The sequence below is a fragment of the Drosophila miranda genome, chromosome 4 (genome assembly GCF_003369915.1).
Source record: "Drosophila miranda strain MSH22 chromosome 4, D.miranda_PacBio2.1, whole genome shotgun sequence".
NCBI lineage: Eukaryota > Metazoa > Arthropoda > Insecta > Diptera > Drosophilidae > Drosophila > Drosophila miranda.
In genome coordinates, this window is record NC_046677.1 from 2934477 (window position 1) to 2947910 (window position 13434).

Here is a 13434-nt window from a genome sequence, read left to right on the forward strand (position 1 = left end):
TTTCTATTACTAGGTTTAACTCGTTGGTTTGGATACTATTTTCGGCTAAACTGTCTATTTTGCTTTCTAGTTCCTTCCTATCTTCTTGGTCCAATGTTCCAAATAAGTATTTATAGGCTGTACCGACTATGTTTATTAATCCTCACTTACTGCGTTTGGCTATTTTCAGCCCGTTTATTTCTCTTGTGAGCATTATATCTCTACTAAATATTGTATTTGAATTACTTCATTAAAGTGGTTAGCTCTTTCTATAAGGCTTACATAAGTTTCTTCGGCTTTTGTTATGTTTACCGTAAGGTAGTGAAATTCGTAATTAATTGGTATGTTTATTGTTCCAGTATTGAATATGAGATATCCATACGGGGATTTTATTGGGTTTATTTCAATATTTTGTCCACTTGCCAATAGAATCGCGAACATGAGGATGATCATTGATCTAATCAGGTTGCGGTTCATTATTCCCGTCATTATCTTTCGATTCTCTGTAATTATTTTATTTACTTTTATTAGTTTTCTTTTTCTTTTTGAATTTTGATTTATAATGTGTTATTTTCCTGCCTCTATTTTTCTCCTCATAATGATTTTGATCAAGCTTTGTTATTTCTCCCGTTTTTTTGAATTGATTCGTTATTTTGGATTTTACTAATGGGGATTGTTTAAATCTTGTGTCTATTTCGTAATTGTTACGTTTTTGATTCAATTTAATGATCTGCTTTTCTTTATTTAATTGTGTATTATATTCAGGTGTTCCTGTTTGTAGTGCTATGTTTTTTTTTTATAATTTTATATATATAAAAAAAAATTTATATATATAAAAATTATATAAAAAAAATAACACTAGGAATTGCTGGTTACCTATCATATACAAATCCATATCATATCTTTCTCTGACGTTCTGTATTTCTGGGGTTATTTCGAATGCTAACTTAGTATCACGATGTTCCGTTTTGGCAATAATACAAGTAGAGCATTTATTTATTATGTTTTGAATTAATTTTTGATGGTCTGGATAATAGTATTTTCCCTTAAACCAATTGATTGTTTTCTCAATTCCTGGATGCTATAACTCTTTATGATTTTTTACTATTAGCTCTTTGAACTCGGCATAATTTTGAATATCAATTAGCTTTTTACTTGATTTGATTACTTTCGTTATATTTCTTGAATTAATTATCTCTAAGTATGCTTGTTGGAATTGTTTGTAGTGGGTCGGATCGAAGCTCAACTCTCCCACAACGCAATTGATGATCCAGTGAGCCTCCGAGTAGCCGTCATAAGAAATGAAAACCGTTGTGTTTCGTGGTATATATATAATTATGTGTGTGTATTTGGTTGTTTGGAGGCCGCGCGGTAGATCGGCCGTCTGAAGCGGGTGTGAAATCGTAACTAACTAGCTCCCAGGTGGCAAATATTAACGATGGCCGTGCCTAGAAGGACAGCATTCGGGCCGGAGGCGAAATACGACTGAACGTTTGACTGGGCTTCGGACGAACTTGGATTTTGTACGCTTGGTACTCGTAGATGTAGCTCGGGCCTCGGAAATCGTCTCGCTGGAGTTTGCTGGATTGCTACGGTGTAGAAGCGTATGGTGCGGTCTCCACAAGTGATGCAATTGTGGGCGCTTTGGCATGCTCGTATCTGGTGGCCCCTTGCAAAGCAGTTCAAACAAAGCTGCTTTTGCTTAATGTAGTCGGAGCGTCAGCGGGCATTTGAAGGAAGTAAGAGCATAAACGGATTGGATGATACTCTTTGGAGCAGAGATCACACGTGCTCCTCGTTTGATTCACTGTGGTCTCGAACGAGTGGGCACTCCTAGGATAAGGACTTCCTTAAAACCGAAACGGATTGCTTCTGGAATTGTCTAAAGTGCGTATGCTCGCCCTGGAGTCGGCCTGAGTCTCCATGCCTGGATGGCCGTCCTCGGTCACTTCGAGAGAAAGGTACCGCTCCGCCAGGAACTTGTCCATGGCGTGCCAGGTGGGAATTTCAGACTTGTGCGTCACGGATTGCTCCCAAAGCTCTAAGGTCGTCTTTGGCAGCTTAGCGGAAATGAGGTACACTAAAACTCCGTCAGCGAAAACGCTGTCTGTGGAGACCTCGGAATGGGTGAGTGTCGTGAGGCACTTGTGGACGGCCCTCTGGAGCTCTTTTAGCGCTGCTGCTGACTCGGTACGGATTTGGGGCAGACTGAAAAGGATCTTCAGCTGGGCCTTGAGTATCAGCCTCTTGTTTTGGAAACGCTCACGGAGGGCGTTTCATGCGGACGCGAAACCCTCGTTCGTAAGTGGAGCATGTGCCACTATGTCGTGGGCTTACCGCTGGTATTTTTGTTGAGGTGGAACAGTTTTTCCACTGGAGCCAACCTTGGGTTTTCTATGTAGATGGCGGTGAACAGGTCTCGGAACGTGGGCCACTGCTGGTAGTCCCAACTGAAAACTTCAGTACCACATGGAGGAAGACGGCAACCGCCGGAAGTCGGCAATGGAACGGCCAGTTGAGGCGTGTGAGTGACAGTCGGGGTTCGAGCTGATCGTTCAGTTCGGCAAGGCATTGCGCGTAGAACGCGTAGCAGTCGTCGTACATCCCCTGGACGTCAGCTACCCCCTCTGGATCTACTTCCGTTATCGCCGCCACACAGGCCTCGAACTCCGCGTCCACCTCCGCCTACAAGCTTCGGAGTTGATCTCGACGGACTTGGGAGAGCGAGCGGGTTGGTGTTCTAGCATCTGGAGCGCTGAGCTTCTGGTCGAAGCGTGTCAGTCTGCTTGCAGCCAAGGCAAACTTAGACCGTGCCAAGAACCGTGCTAGGGACGACCGAGGGGAGCAACAAGGCCTCAAAGGCATGTGGTGTGTGAGCCCTGGACGTGGTCGGACCTCGCTCAGCTGGGGCCGGACGGGAAGATGTGGGCGTAGTGATTGAGCCGTTGGAGCTGGGTGGATGGTTCAAACTCAGCGAACTCACCCGCTTAAACTTCTTGCGAGGTTTTTTCTCACCAGTGGGCATGGTTGGCTGATGGATTTGCGATAACGCGTATCACAGTCGCAAAGCAGGTGAGCGGAAATGGAGAAGTGGAAGTTCTGAACGACGAACCGTGGATATGTGGCCTTGGCGGAATTTATCGCGAGTATTTATATAATAGAAGTCGTGCACTGTGGCAGGAATATATAAATATAAAATACTACGATCAAATAAAAAAATGTCCAACCAAGAGCTACTAATGAGGATGAGCAATAATATTGATGCACAAGGTACCCCTATATAGAGTGGGTTGCAAAACGAATGTTAAAAACAATATACTCTCGAAATGCAGGGTAGCGCGTGACTTGGCGTTCCGTTACGGTCAAGCGCGGCACCGAAAAATATTCTCCCACCAACAACAACGCAAGCAAACGGTGGAGAAGCGAAAGCGAAACGAAAAACGAAAAGAATGCACCGCTGCTGTTGCTTGTATGTGTATGTGTGTATGGATGTAAGTGCTAGGTATCGTGGCTTGGATTAACGAGCCCCCCTTTTGACGAGATTGAAACAACGGGTAAAAAAAAACGGAGTAACCGTTTTATATACAATATATATATAGTTAAATATCCGCAACTCGATTTTAAGTTTTTAAAAAAGACTTTTATTTTACAACTTAAATATCTTTATGTCACAAGATTTAAATGAATTCCCCGACTTGACTTTGGGTCTGCTTGTCTCAAACGGAACTGATCTCTCTGCTGCTGGCTAGTTTCCATGAGCCCTTCTCTTGGAACTCCCGACTCTGGCTTCGGGCGTTGCTTTCCTCGGCTGCATCTTCGTGTCGGTGGCGTACGTGCCTGGATCGATATTTGGGGATGCGTCGGCTTTGATGAAAGGCATCCACTGCTGGCGATCGGTGTTGCATTACATGACGGAGCTAGGAATGTGATACTCCTTGGTTTTATGTCTAGCTTTGATTGGTCCTCATGAGTGGCGTGATTCTAAAGGATCGATTTCTCGAGAGTGGCGTGATTCTAATGTTGATGAAACAATGTGGTCCATTGTTTATATTATGGGGGGCCCTAGCTTGGAGTATGGGAAGAAACAGTTATTGATTCTTGAGTGGGGTCCTGTTACTTGTGTGGATGGGGTGGATGAATTGTACATAAACATAATGTGTATGGGATGTGGGGAATTATGGATATGTCACTATATATATAAACGTTCGTTCTCTTTCGTAGTGACTTTAATTAACTTCCTAACCAGCCAACAATCTGGAAACCTATTCTATTCAGCGAGTGCATGCCTTTTGACTTGTGTTAAAACATTATTTAACTTTTTATTTTTCGTTGTCGGCTTGTCGTGTTTGTGTTGTTGCAGTGAGTGAGTACGCATTACATTGCATTGCAGTCCGCTCTCGTCTGGTAGCTTTTGTTGTGTTATCACTCTCTCCCTATCACCTAAACTTACATAACTGTTCTTTCTCTCTCGCTCTCGTAACTTTCTGTTCAGTAGCTCTCTCTCTCTCTCATTAGCTGCTGCTGGAACTGTTCTCCTCTCCTCCTATAAGCGTTTATCTGGCACACTGGTTTGATAGCCATTTGTTTTGAAATATTATTTGATTTTAATTTTGTTCAAATTTTTTATTATGGAGTTTTCTGTTGTATGTGCCAAAAAATCATGCAAGAAGCAGATCACCCACGATCAGCCGATTATCCCCTGCTGGCTCTGCGACAGAGGAGTGCACGCAAAATGCGCTGGATTTTCTGGCCTTGTGAGTGATGCCATTTCAAAGCGTAACGGTTTGCACTACAGTTGCGAGGCATGCCATGCGGTGGAGAAAGACATGGTGGCTTTCATGAGGCAGACGCGGAAGGGCTTTAAGGAGCTGACCGTCGGCTTTAAAAAGCAATACGATCGGCTCCTAGCCATGGAGTCTCAATTTGGCAGTCTGCAACTGCTGAATGAGTCTCCGAGGCGTAAAAAGTTCACTCCGCGGGATCTGCAAGTGCCAACCGTCACTCAGCCGTGCGCCGCCGAAAAACTGACTCCGACCACTCCAAGTGTGCAGCAGTTGATCTCGTTGGCCACTCCAAGGGCAACGACAGCTGCTGGCGATGCAGATTCGGTAGCCGAATTCATCGCCTCGGAGAATGTGCAGCCAAGTACGTCTGCAGCGTCCGTGTCCGTGGTGTCCGCAAGTTCGCTAGTTGTCCCGTCTATCCCGATCCCACCAGTAAATAGACGTTCCGAACCTCCGGATATTGCCACCACGGGTACTAGGCCTGTGGTGCCCAAACCACTGGTGGGAGTCCCACCAAAACGACAAGTTTTTGTCTCACGGCTGGCCCCTGACCTCACATCTAATGATATAATTGCTTTCATTCAAAGCAAAATAAAAGCCGTGGGTTTAAAGGTGGAGAAATTTAACTTCTCATATGCCAGGGAGATAGCCTCGTTTAAGATAAGCATCTCCCCAACTCAATTTGACACCATTTGCTCCGCCAAATTTTGGCCGGAGCATTTGGTGGTGAAGGAGTTTAAGGCTAAGAAGAAGAATAGGCCCCCCATTTCCCTTCCAAATCTTTCCAGTGTGACACCCTCAACCTCAACTTCCTCTTCCTCAACTTCCCGTCTTGCTTCCAATTTTCCAAAAAACTAACTTCTCTTTTAGTAACCTATCAGAATGTAAGAGGCTTGCGTAGTAAGCTCAGCATTCTTTTCCGGGATAGTGTTGCATTTGCTTCCCACGTTATTGTGTTTACTGAAACCTGGTTAAAGCCGGACATTCTTAGTTCCGAGGTTTTGGCAGGTCGGTACACAACTTTTAGAAAGGACCGTTCGTCTCGACGTGCAGGGGGGTTCTAATTGCAGTGGACTCTTACTTCACTTCGGAACACTTCACAGTCCAAGTTCAACAGGAACTGGAGTTCCTGTGTGTAAAACTGATTCTTCCCGCTTTCACTATATTCATTACTTGCTCGTATATTCCACCTTCTTCGGATATTTCAATTTATGAGCAGCACTTGTCCGCTTTAACCGCTGTTTCTTCCTCGCTATCTGATAAAGATCGTATGATAGTTCTTGGTGACTTCAACTTGCCAGGAACTGTTTGGTCTTCGGTAAAAGAGTCTAGTATCCTAGTGCCCATGTCACGACATGACTTTGTTGACGGCTTGCTTGACCTGTCCCTGTCTAAAGTCAATCATGTGAAAAATTCCTTGGGTCGATTGCTTGATCTGTGCTTTGTATCGGATCCGACCATAGTGTTGTTAACCCGAGCCCTTCCGCTCACTATATCGCTAGATATAGGACCAACTGTATTGGATCGGTCGAGTAGGCTGCCCGAACGTGTCCGCTGCTTTCGTAAAGCCGAGTTTGCGAAGCTTAATAACCTCATTAGGGATTTTGATTGGTCCCCTTTGTACTTGTTCACTGATATCATAAAAGGCACAAACATTTTTTACAATGCTCTTGGCACATTTTTCGATTCTTGTGTCCCGCTTTCTTGTCCGACTAGATCTGGAAAACCCCCTTGGTTTACCAAAGAGTTATCCAGTCTAAAAAACTTAAAATCAAGACTTTATACAAAATTTCAAGAAGTGGGTTCTCCTACTTCTCACTCTCGCTATGTAATAGCTCGGTCAAACTTTTCAGTTCTTAATGCTCAATGCTATAAGAACTACCTATCTCGATGCAGGATACGTTTTTCTCAGGACCCTAAACAGTTTTACTGCTTCGTAAACAGTAAGCGTAGAACGTCCGCACACCCATCCTCGCTATCATTTTGTAATACGTCGGCAAATAATGATCAGGCAATTGCCGATCCTTTTGCCCAATTTTTCCAAACCACCTATTCTGAGGAAAGCTACTCTGGTCATCCGTACCCATACGGTTTACCGAGGTCGAACGGCATTTTCAGTCCCTTGTTAAATGAATGTTCCCTACTTCATGATCTTCGACTAGTTAAGCCGGTGTTTTCACCGGGTCCAGACGGTGTTCCAGGTTGTGTACTCAGGTACTGCGCCGAGGCTCTGTGTGGACTTTTGCTTAAACTATTCACCCTGTCCATTGATTCTTCTTGCTTCCCCCCGATCTGGAAGGAATCGTTTATAATTCCTCTCCATAAAAAAGGTAGCAAGTCTGATGCAAAAAATTACAGAGGTATAGCAAAGTTATCCGCTATTCCTAAAATGTTTGAGAAGGTTTTAACTCCGCACTTGCAACATCTCTGCAAGTCACTTATATCTCCAACTCAGCATGGGTTTATAAGGCGTCGATCAACCACCACGAACTTGTTAGAGTTTACCTCTTTCATTATTAAAGGCTTTCAATGTAACTTACAGACGGATGTTATTTACACCGACTTTAGTAAAGCATTCGACTCTGTAAACCATTCCCTTTTAGCGCATAAACTTGACCTTTTAGGGTTTCCGCCCAACCTCCTGAGATGGATTTCCAGCTATCTTTGTTCTAGGTCTCAAAGAGTCCTCTTCAAAAACTCTCTCTCTTTAACAGTAAAGGTTTCCTCGGGAGTACCACAGGGCAGCCACCTAGGCCCCTTACTCTTCACACTTTTTATTAATGACTTGCCTTCAGTATTAACATACTCTCGAGTACTTATGTATGCGGATGATGTTAAACTCTGTGTCCAGTACAAGGACATTTCATTTCATTCTCGCTTGCAATCCGATCTCAATAGCTTTCAGTAATGGTGTTGTGCAAATTTGTTACACCTTAATGCCTCGAAATGCAAAGTTATGACATTTCATCGTTCTAGCCCTTTGTTGGCTCCCTGGTGGATGATCTGGGTGTTATGTTAGACCCCAAGTTAAAGTTTTCCGAACACATTTCTACCATGGTAAATAAGGCCATGGGCGTGCTTGGGTTTATAAAGAGGTGGTCAAAGGAATTTGACGACCCCTATATAACAAAGACTCTCTATACCTCGCTTGTTCGTCCGATCTTAGAATACGGCTCCTGTGTATGGTGCCCTCAGTACAAAGTACACCAGGACGGTATAGAATCAGTACAGAAAAACTTTTTACTCTTTGCTCTGCGGGGCCTTAACTGGGATGCGGGTGTAAGACTCCCATCTTACTCTAGTAGACTACTATTAGTAAACCTCCCATCCTTAGTTAACCGTAGAAAAATGCTTGGTGTGATATTTATGCACAACTTGATCAGGGGTGACATAGACAGCCCTGATCTGTTGAGCCGCATAAACTTCACGATTCCTATTAGACTTTTCATTGCATGAACCGTTTAGGGTCTTACGCTCGGATTATAATTCCCTCTACCATATTATATCCACCACTAATTCTCTTTCTCTTATTAAATTACTAATCCTTACACACCTTTCTAGTAATTTGTAATTGTAGTGGTATTTGTATTTTGATTTCATGCTTAGTTTCTTAGTAAGTTTAGTGCTAATTTTCCTCGAATGTTAGTCTAATAGCTATCTTTCTTGCATGTTCGCGTTCGGTTTGGCTACGCACCGTGCGTCATGCGGCAGCGCCCCTCGGTCGGTTGGGCGGGAGGAGGGCTGCGTTTTGCCTGGGATCCGCGCGTAACAGCCTTCTGCTGGTTTCACACGGGCCACTTGACGGTGCACTGCATCGCCTCTTGAAAGATGCAGTCATTGCATGTCAACGTCCAAGAAATATATCTATGCAAGAATATGCTACTTTCAAAAAAATGCGTAAGTATATGTAAGTAAATATGTGCAGTACGTATGGAATCGTGTTTTTTTTTATGGACAATATAATTAGTTAAACAAAAGGGGAAACGCAGTCCCCCGTGTTAGTTTATATGTGTATGTATTTTTAAAATAAAAAAAAAAAACGATGGACCATTGGGCATGCACGGAATAAACCAGGTGGCTGCAAGAATATGTGCTTACACATATCTATGTATGTTTGTATGCCTGTGCATATGTCAGCCACGGAAGCTCTGCTGGTGCCTGGGAGAGGTAAGAATATTCGTTACAGACAGATCTACATATGTATATGAATGTAAGCACTGGATCGGAGGCGGAATGCAGGAGCTGTCTCGGATCAAATTAAACCTTTGGAAAAGTAGGAGGCCACAAGCATTGGCAGAACGAAGTATGGTTTAATTTTGGAGCTAGAGGTAATTACATATATAGTGACATATCCATAATTCCCCACATCCCATACACATTATGTTTATGTACAATTCATCCACCCCATCCACACAAGTAACAGGACCCCACTCAAGAATCAATAACTGTTTCTTACCATACTCCAAGCTAGGGCCCCCCATAATATAAACAATGGACCACATTGTTTCATCAACATTAGAATCACGCCACTCTCGAGAAATCGATCCTTTAGAATCACGCCACTCATGAGGACCAATCAAAGCTAGACATAAAACCAAGGAGTATCACATTCCTAGCTCCGTCATGTAATGCAACACCGATCGCCAGCAGTGGATGCCTTTCATCAAAGCCGACGCATCCCCAAATATCGATCCAGGCACGTACGCCACCGACACGAAGATGCAGCCGAGGAAAGCAACGCCCGAAGCCAGAGTCGGGAGTTCCATGAGAAGGGCTCATGGAAACTAGCCAGCAGCAGAGAGATCAGTTCCGTTTGAGACAAGCAGACCCAAAGTCAAGTCGGGGAATTCATTTAAATCTTGTGACATAAAGATATTTAAGTTGTAAAATAAAAGTCTTTTTTAAAAAACTTAAAATCGAGTTGCGGATATTTAACTGGCGCAGTCGGTAGGATTTCGTTTAAAATTAACTCCTATATTTCGGTAATGGTCAGCTTGTGTAATTTCTAATTACTGTGATCACGTAATCCCGGAATCGTTAATAAAATTGTGAAATCCGCCAAAGAACCTATGTGTTACGAGCACATACGATTTGCAAAACTAAAATTAAGTGAACTGAAGTAAGCGGAGATAGTGATCCACCAAGAACAGTGAAACACTAAATACAAAATCAAAAAACTTACAAGTGAACCAAAATAAAGTTAAAAACTACTGAAAAGAAAACAAAACCCAATCAACACCAACAACATGGCGTTACCACCACTATCATTGAGCGAAATCCACTTGAACCAGGCACTGCTGTCGATCAGACAAATACCTGCCTATGACGGTTCATCTGGACAGCTAAGCTCATTTATCAAACGAATCGAATATGTATGCGGATTATATCCAACTGAAGATCTTCGCCAACAAAGGATCCTATTTGGAGCGACCGAGATCCAACTGTCAGGAGAGGCACAACGCATATCGCAAATGATACAACCCAACACGTGGCTCGAACTGAAGACGGCGCTGATCAACGAGTTCAAAAATCACACACCATATGAAGAACTCTTACGACAACTATACACCACCAGATTCAACGGCAGTCTTCGTAAGTTTATAGAAGAATTAGAGATAAAAGCATTATTAATAAACAATAAGCTAAACTTAGAAAACATACCAGAAAATAATGTCATTTATAAAAACGCTTTGAACAACACAATTAAAGATGTCATTACTCGAAAACTTCCTGACAGAATGTTCATGACCTTAGCAAGAAAAGATATTACCACATTGTCTAATCTTAAGATGGCAGCACAAGAAGAAGGATTGTACGAAGCTAGTACAACAGATTCAGGTACAAATAAAGATCAATCGAAATCGTCTCAATCAAATCGAAAGAATGTTGGAAACTATTACCCAAATTATAATACTACTAACTATCACAATCAAACTCAGAGTTCATCTGGAACAGGTCAGACTAATCGAACAAATCAAAATCAAAATTCCCAAAATCCTGGATTATACAATGAGTTTAAAAATTCCTTGAATCAAGGTAGGGCTCAGAATCCATTCAATCAGCAAATATCTCAAAACCAAGCTAGTGGGAGTGGACCCAACCAACCTACTAAAAGAGGGAGGGAGAGCCAGAGTGGCCAAACGAAGATGGACGTAAATTTTCATCAAGCCGCCTCGGAAGAAACCGAGGAGGACCCTATATAAACATTACCATTAATAAAAGAATATTAAGGTGTATCGCTGACTCGGGATCATCGATCAACATCATGAAAGAAAATTATACAGATTCCGAGATAAAAGACGATAACCTTACGGTCCATACCATCAATGGACCTGTCCGTTTAACTAAGAGTATAATGAGGAATGCGAACAAAACATGTCCGTCCGTACAAAAGTTCTACATACATAACTTTTCCGAAAATTATGATATTTAATTAGGAAGAGAATACTTGATGGCAAGTAAAGCCGTCATCGATTACAGAAATGACACTGTAACACTAGGAGCTAGGTCATACCCAATCATTCAGAGTGGAGAAGCTATTGAAGCCGGCAAGACCGCACAGAAGTGCACTGATCCCTCTACAAAAGAAGAGAAGATCGCACCTAAGTGCCTTGACCCATCTCCAGAGGGAGATCAATACTTCGCTTCCGCTCTAGACAGTGAATTAAGGGAATGTAATCAATTAAGATTGGAACACTTAAACGACGAAGAGAGGGAAGAGTTAAAGAAGGTCTTATATGAGTTTAAGGATGTGCAGTACAGAGAAGGTGACAATTTGACTTTCACAAGTACAATCAAGCACGAGACCAAAACTCTACATGAAGACCCGGTCTACAGACGACCATACAAATATGCCCAGATACATGATCAGGAGGTAAACCAGCAAATCAAAGATATGATCAGGCAGGGAATAATTCGAAAGTCGAATTCTCCTTACTGCTCGCCCATATCTATGATTCCGAAGAAGATAGATGCTTCAGGAAAGCAAAAATATCGAATGGTAGTAGACTATAGATGTCTAAATGAAATAACAGTTAAGGACAAATTCCCAACTCCACGAATGGATGAAATCCTAGACAAACTAGGTAAATGTCAGTATTTTACGACAATCGATTTAGCAAAAGGTTTCCATCAAATACCCATGGAACCTAGCTCAATCCCCAAAACTGCGTTCTCCACTAAGCATGGACATTACGAGTTCACTCGTATGCCCTTTGGGCTAACCACTGCCCCAGCTACCTTCCAAAGATGTATGAACAATCTGCTAGAAGAGTTAATCTTCAAAGATTGCTTTGTATACTTAGATGACATCATTATATTTTCCACTTCATTGGAAGAACACTTGTTGTCACTAAGGAGAGTATTTGGAAAGTTGAGAGACGCCAACTTAAAGTTACAAATGGATAAATGTGAATTCATGAAAAAGGAAACTGAATTCCTAGGTCATGTAGTCACTACTGAAGGAATAGTACCAAGTCCAGGCAAAATCTCTGCCATTGTCAAATTTCCAATACCAGAAACGACTAAACAAATAAAGTCATTCTTAGGTCTGTGCGGGTTCTACAGGAAATTCATTCCTTATTTTGCAAACATAGCAAAACCCATGACACTCAAACTAAAGAAAGGAGCTGTCATAGACCCCAAGGAAGAAAAGTACGTCGAGGCATTTGAGAGACTAAAAGTACTCATCACCTCAGACCCTATCCTTGCGTTCCCAGACTTTGACAAAATGTTCACGGTAACAACCGACTCTAGTAACATAGCATTGGGAGCGGTTTTGTCACAAGAACACAAACCGATCTGCTACGCTAGCAGAACCCTAAATTAACATGAAATAAACTATTCAGCCATCGAAAAGGAATTATTAGCGATCGTATGGGCAACCAAGTATTTCCGTTCATACCTGTTCGGTAGAACATTCGAGATACAAAGCGATCATAAACCCTTGATTTGGTTGAACAACCTCAAGGAGCCAAATATGAAATTACAAAGGTGGAAAATAAAACTGAATGAGTTTGATTTTAAAATGAAATATCTACCAGGCAAAGAAAATCATGTAGCTGATGCCTTATCAAGGGTAAAGATTAATGAAAATCTCCTTGGAGAAGCTTCCAATAGCGTTGGTGCAACTGTACATAGCGCACAGGAAGACAATCTAAATCACATTGCTATCACGGAAAGACCAATTAACTATTACAATCGGCAAATTGAGCTAATAAAAGGCAATGAAGATAAGGTAGAAACAATTCGTTATTTTCACAAGCTAATCATCAAGATCACGTATAAGGAAATGACTAACACCTTAGCGAAGGATATAATAAGGGAATATCTGTGCACCAAAAAGAGCGCATTATATTTCCATAACGAAATAGATTTTCCTCCATTCCAAAAAGCCTATTTAGAAATTATTAATTCTAACAATATAACCAAAGCTATTAAATCAAGCACGAAACTCCTAGATATTCAGAATTACGCTGAATTTAAAGAAACCATATTAAAGAATCATAAAGGCTTACTCCATCCAGGGATAGAGAAAACAGTCAATTGGTTTAGGGGAAAATACTATTACCCTGATTATCAAAAACTAATCCAAAACATCATAAACGAATGACCTACTTGTAATATTGCCAAAACAGAGCATAGAAATACGAAGTTGGCATTCGAAACTACA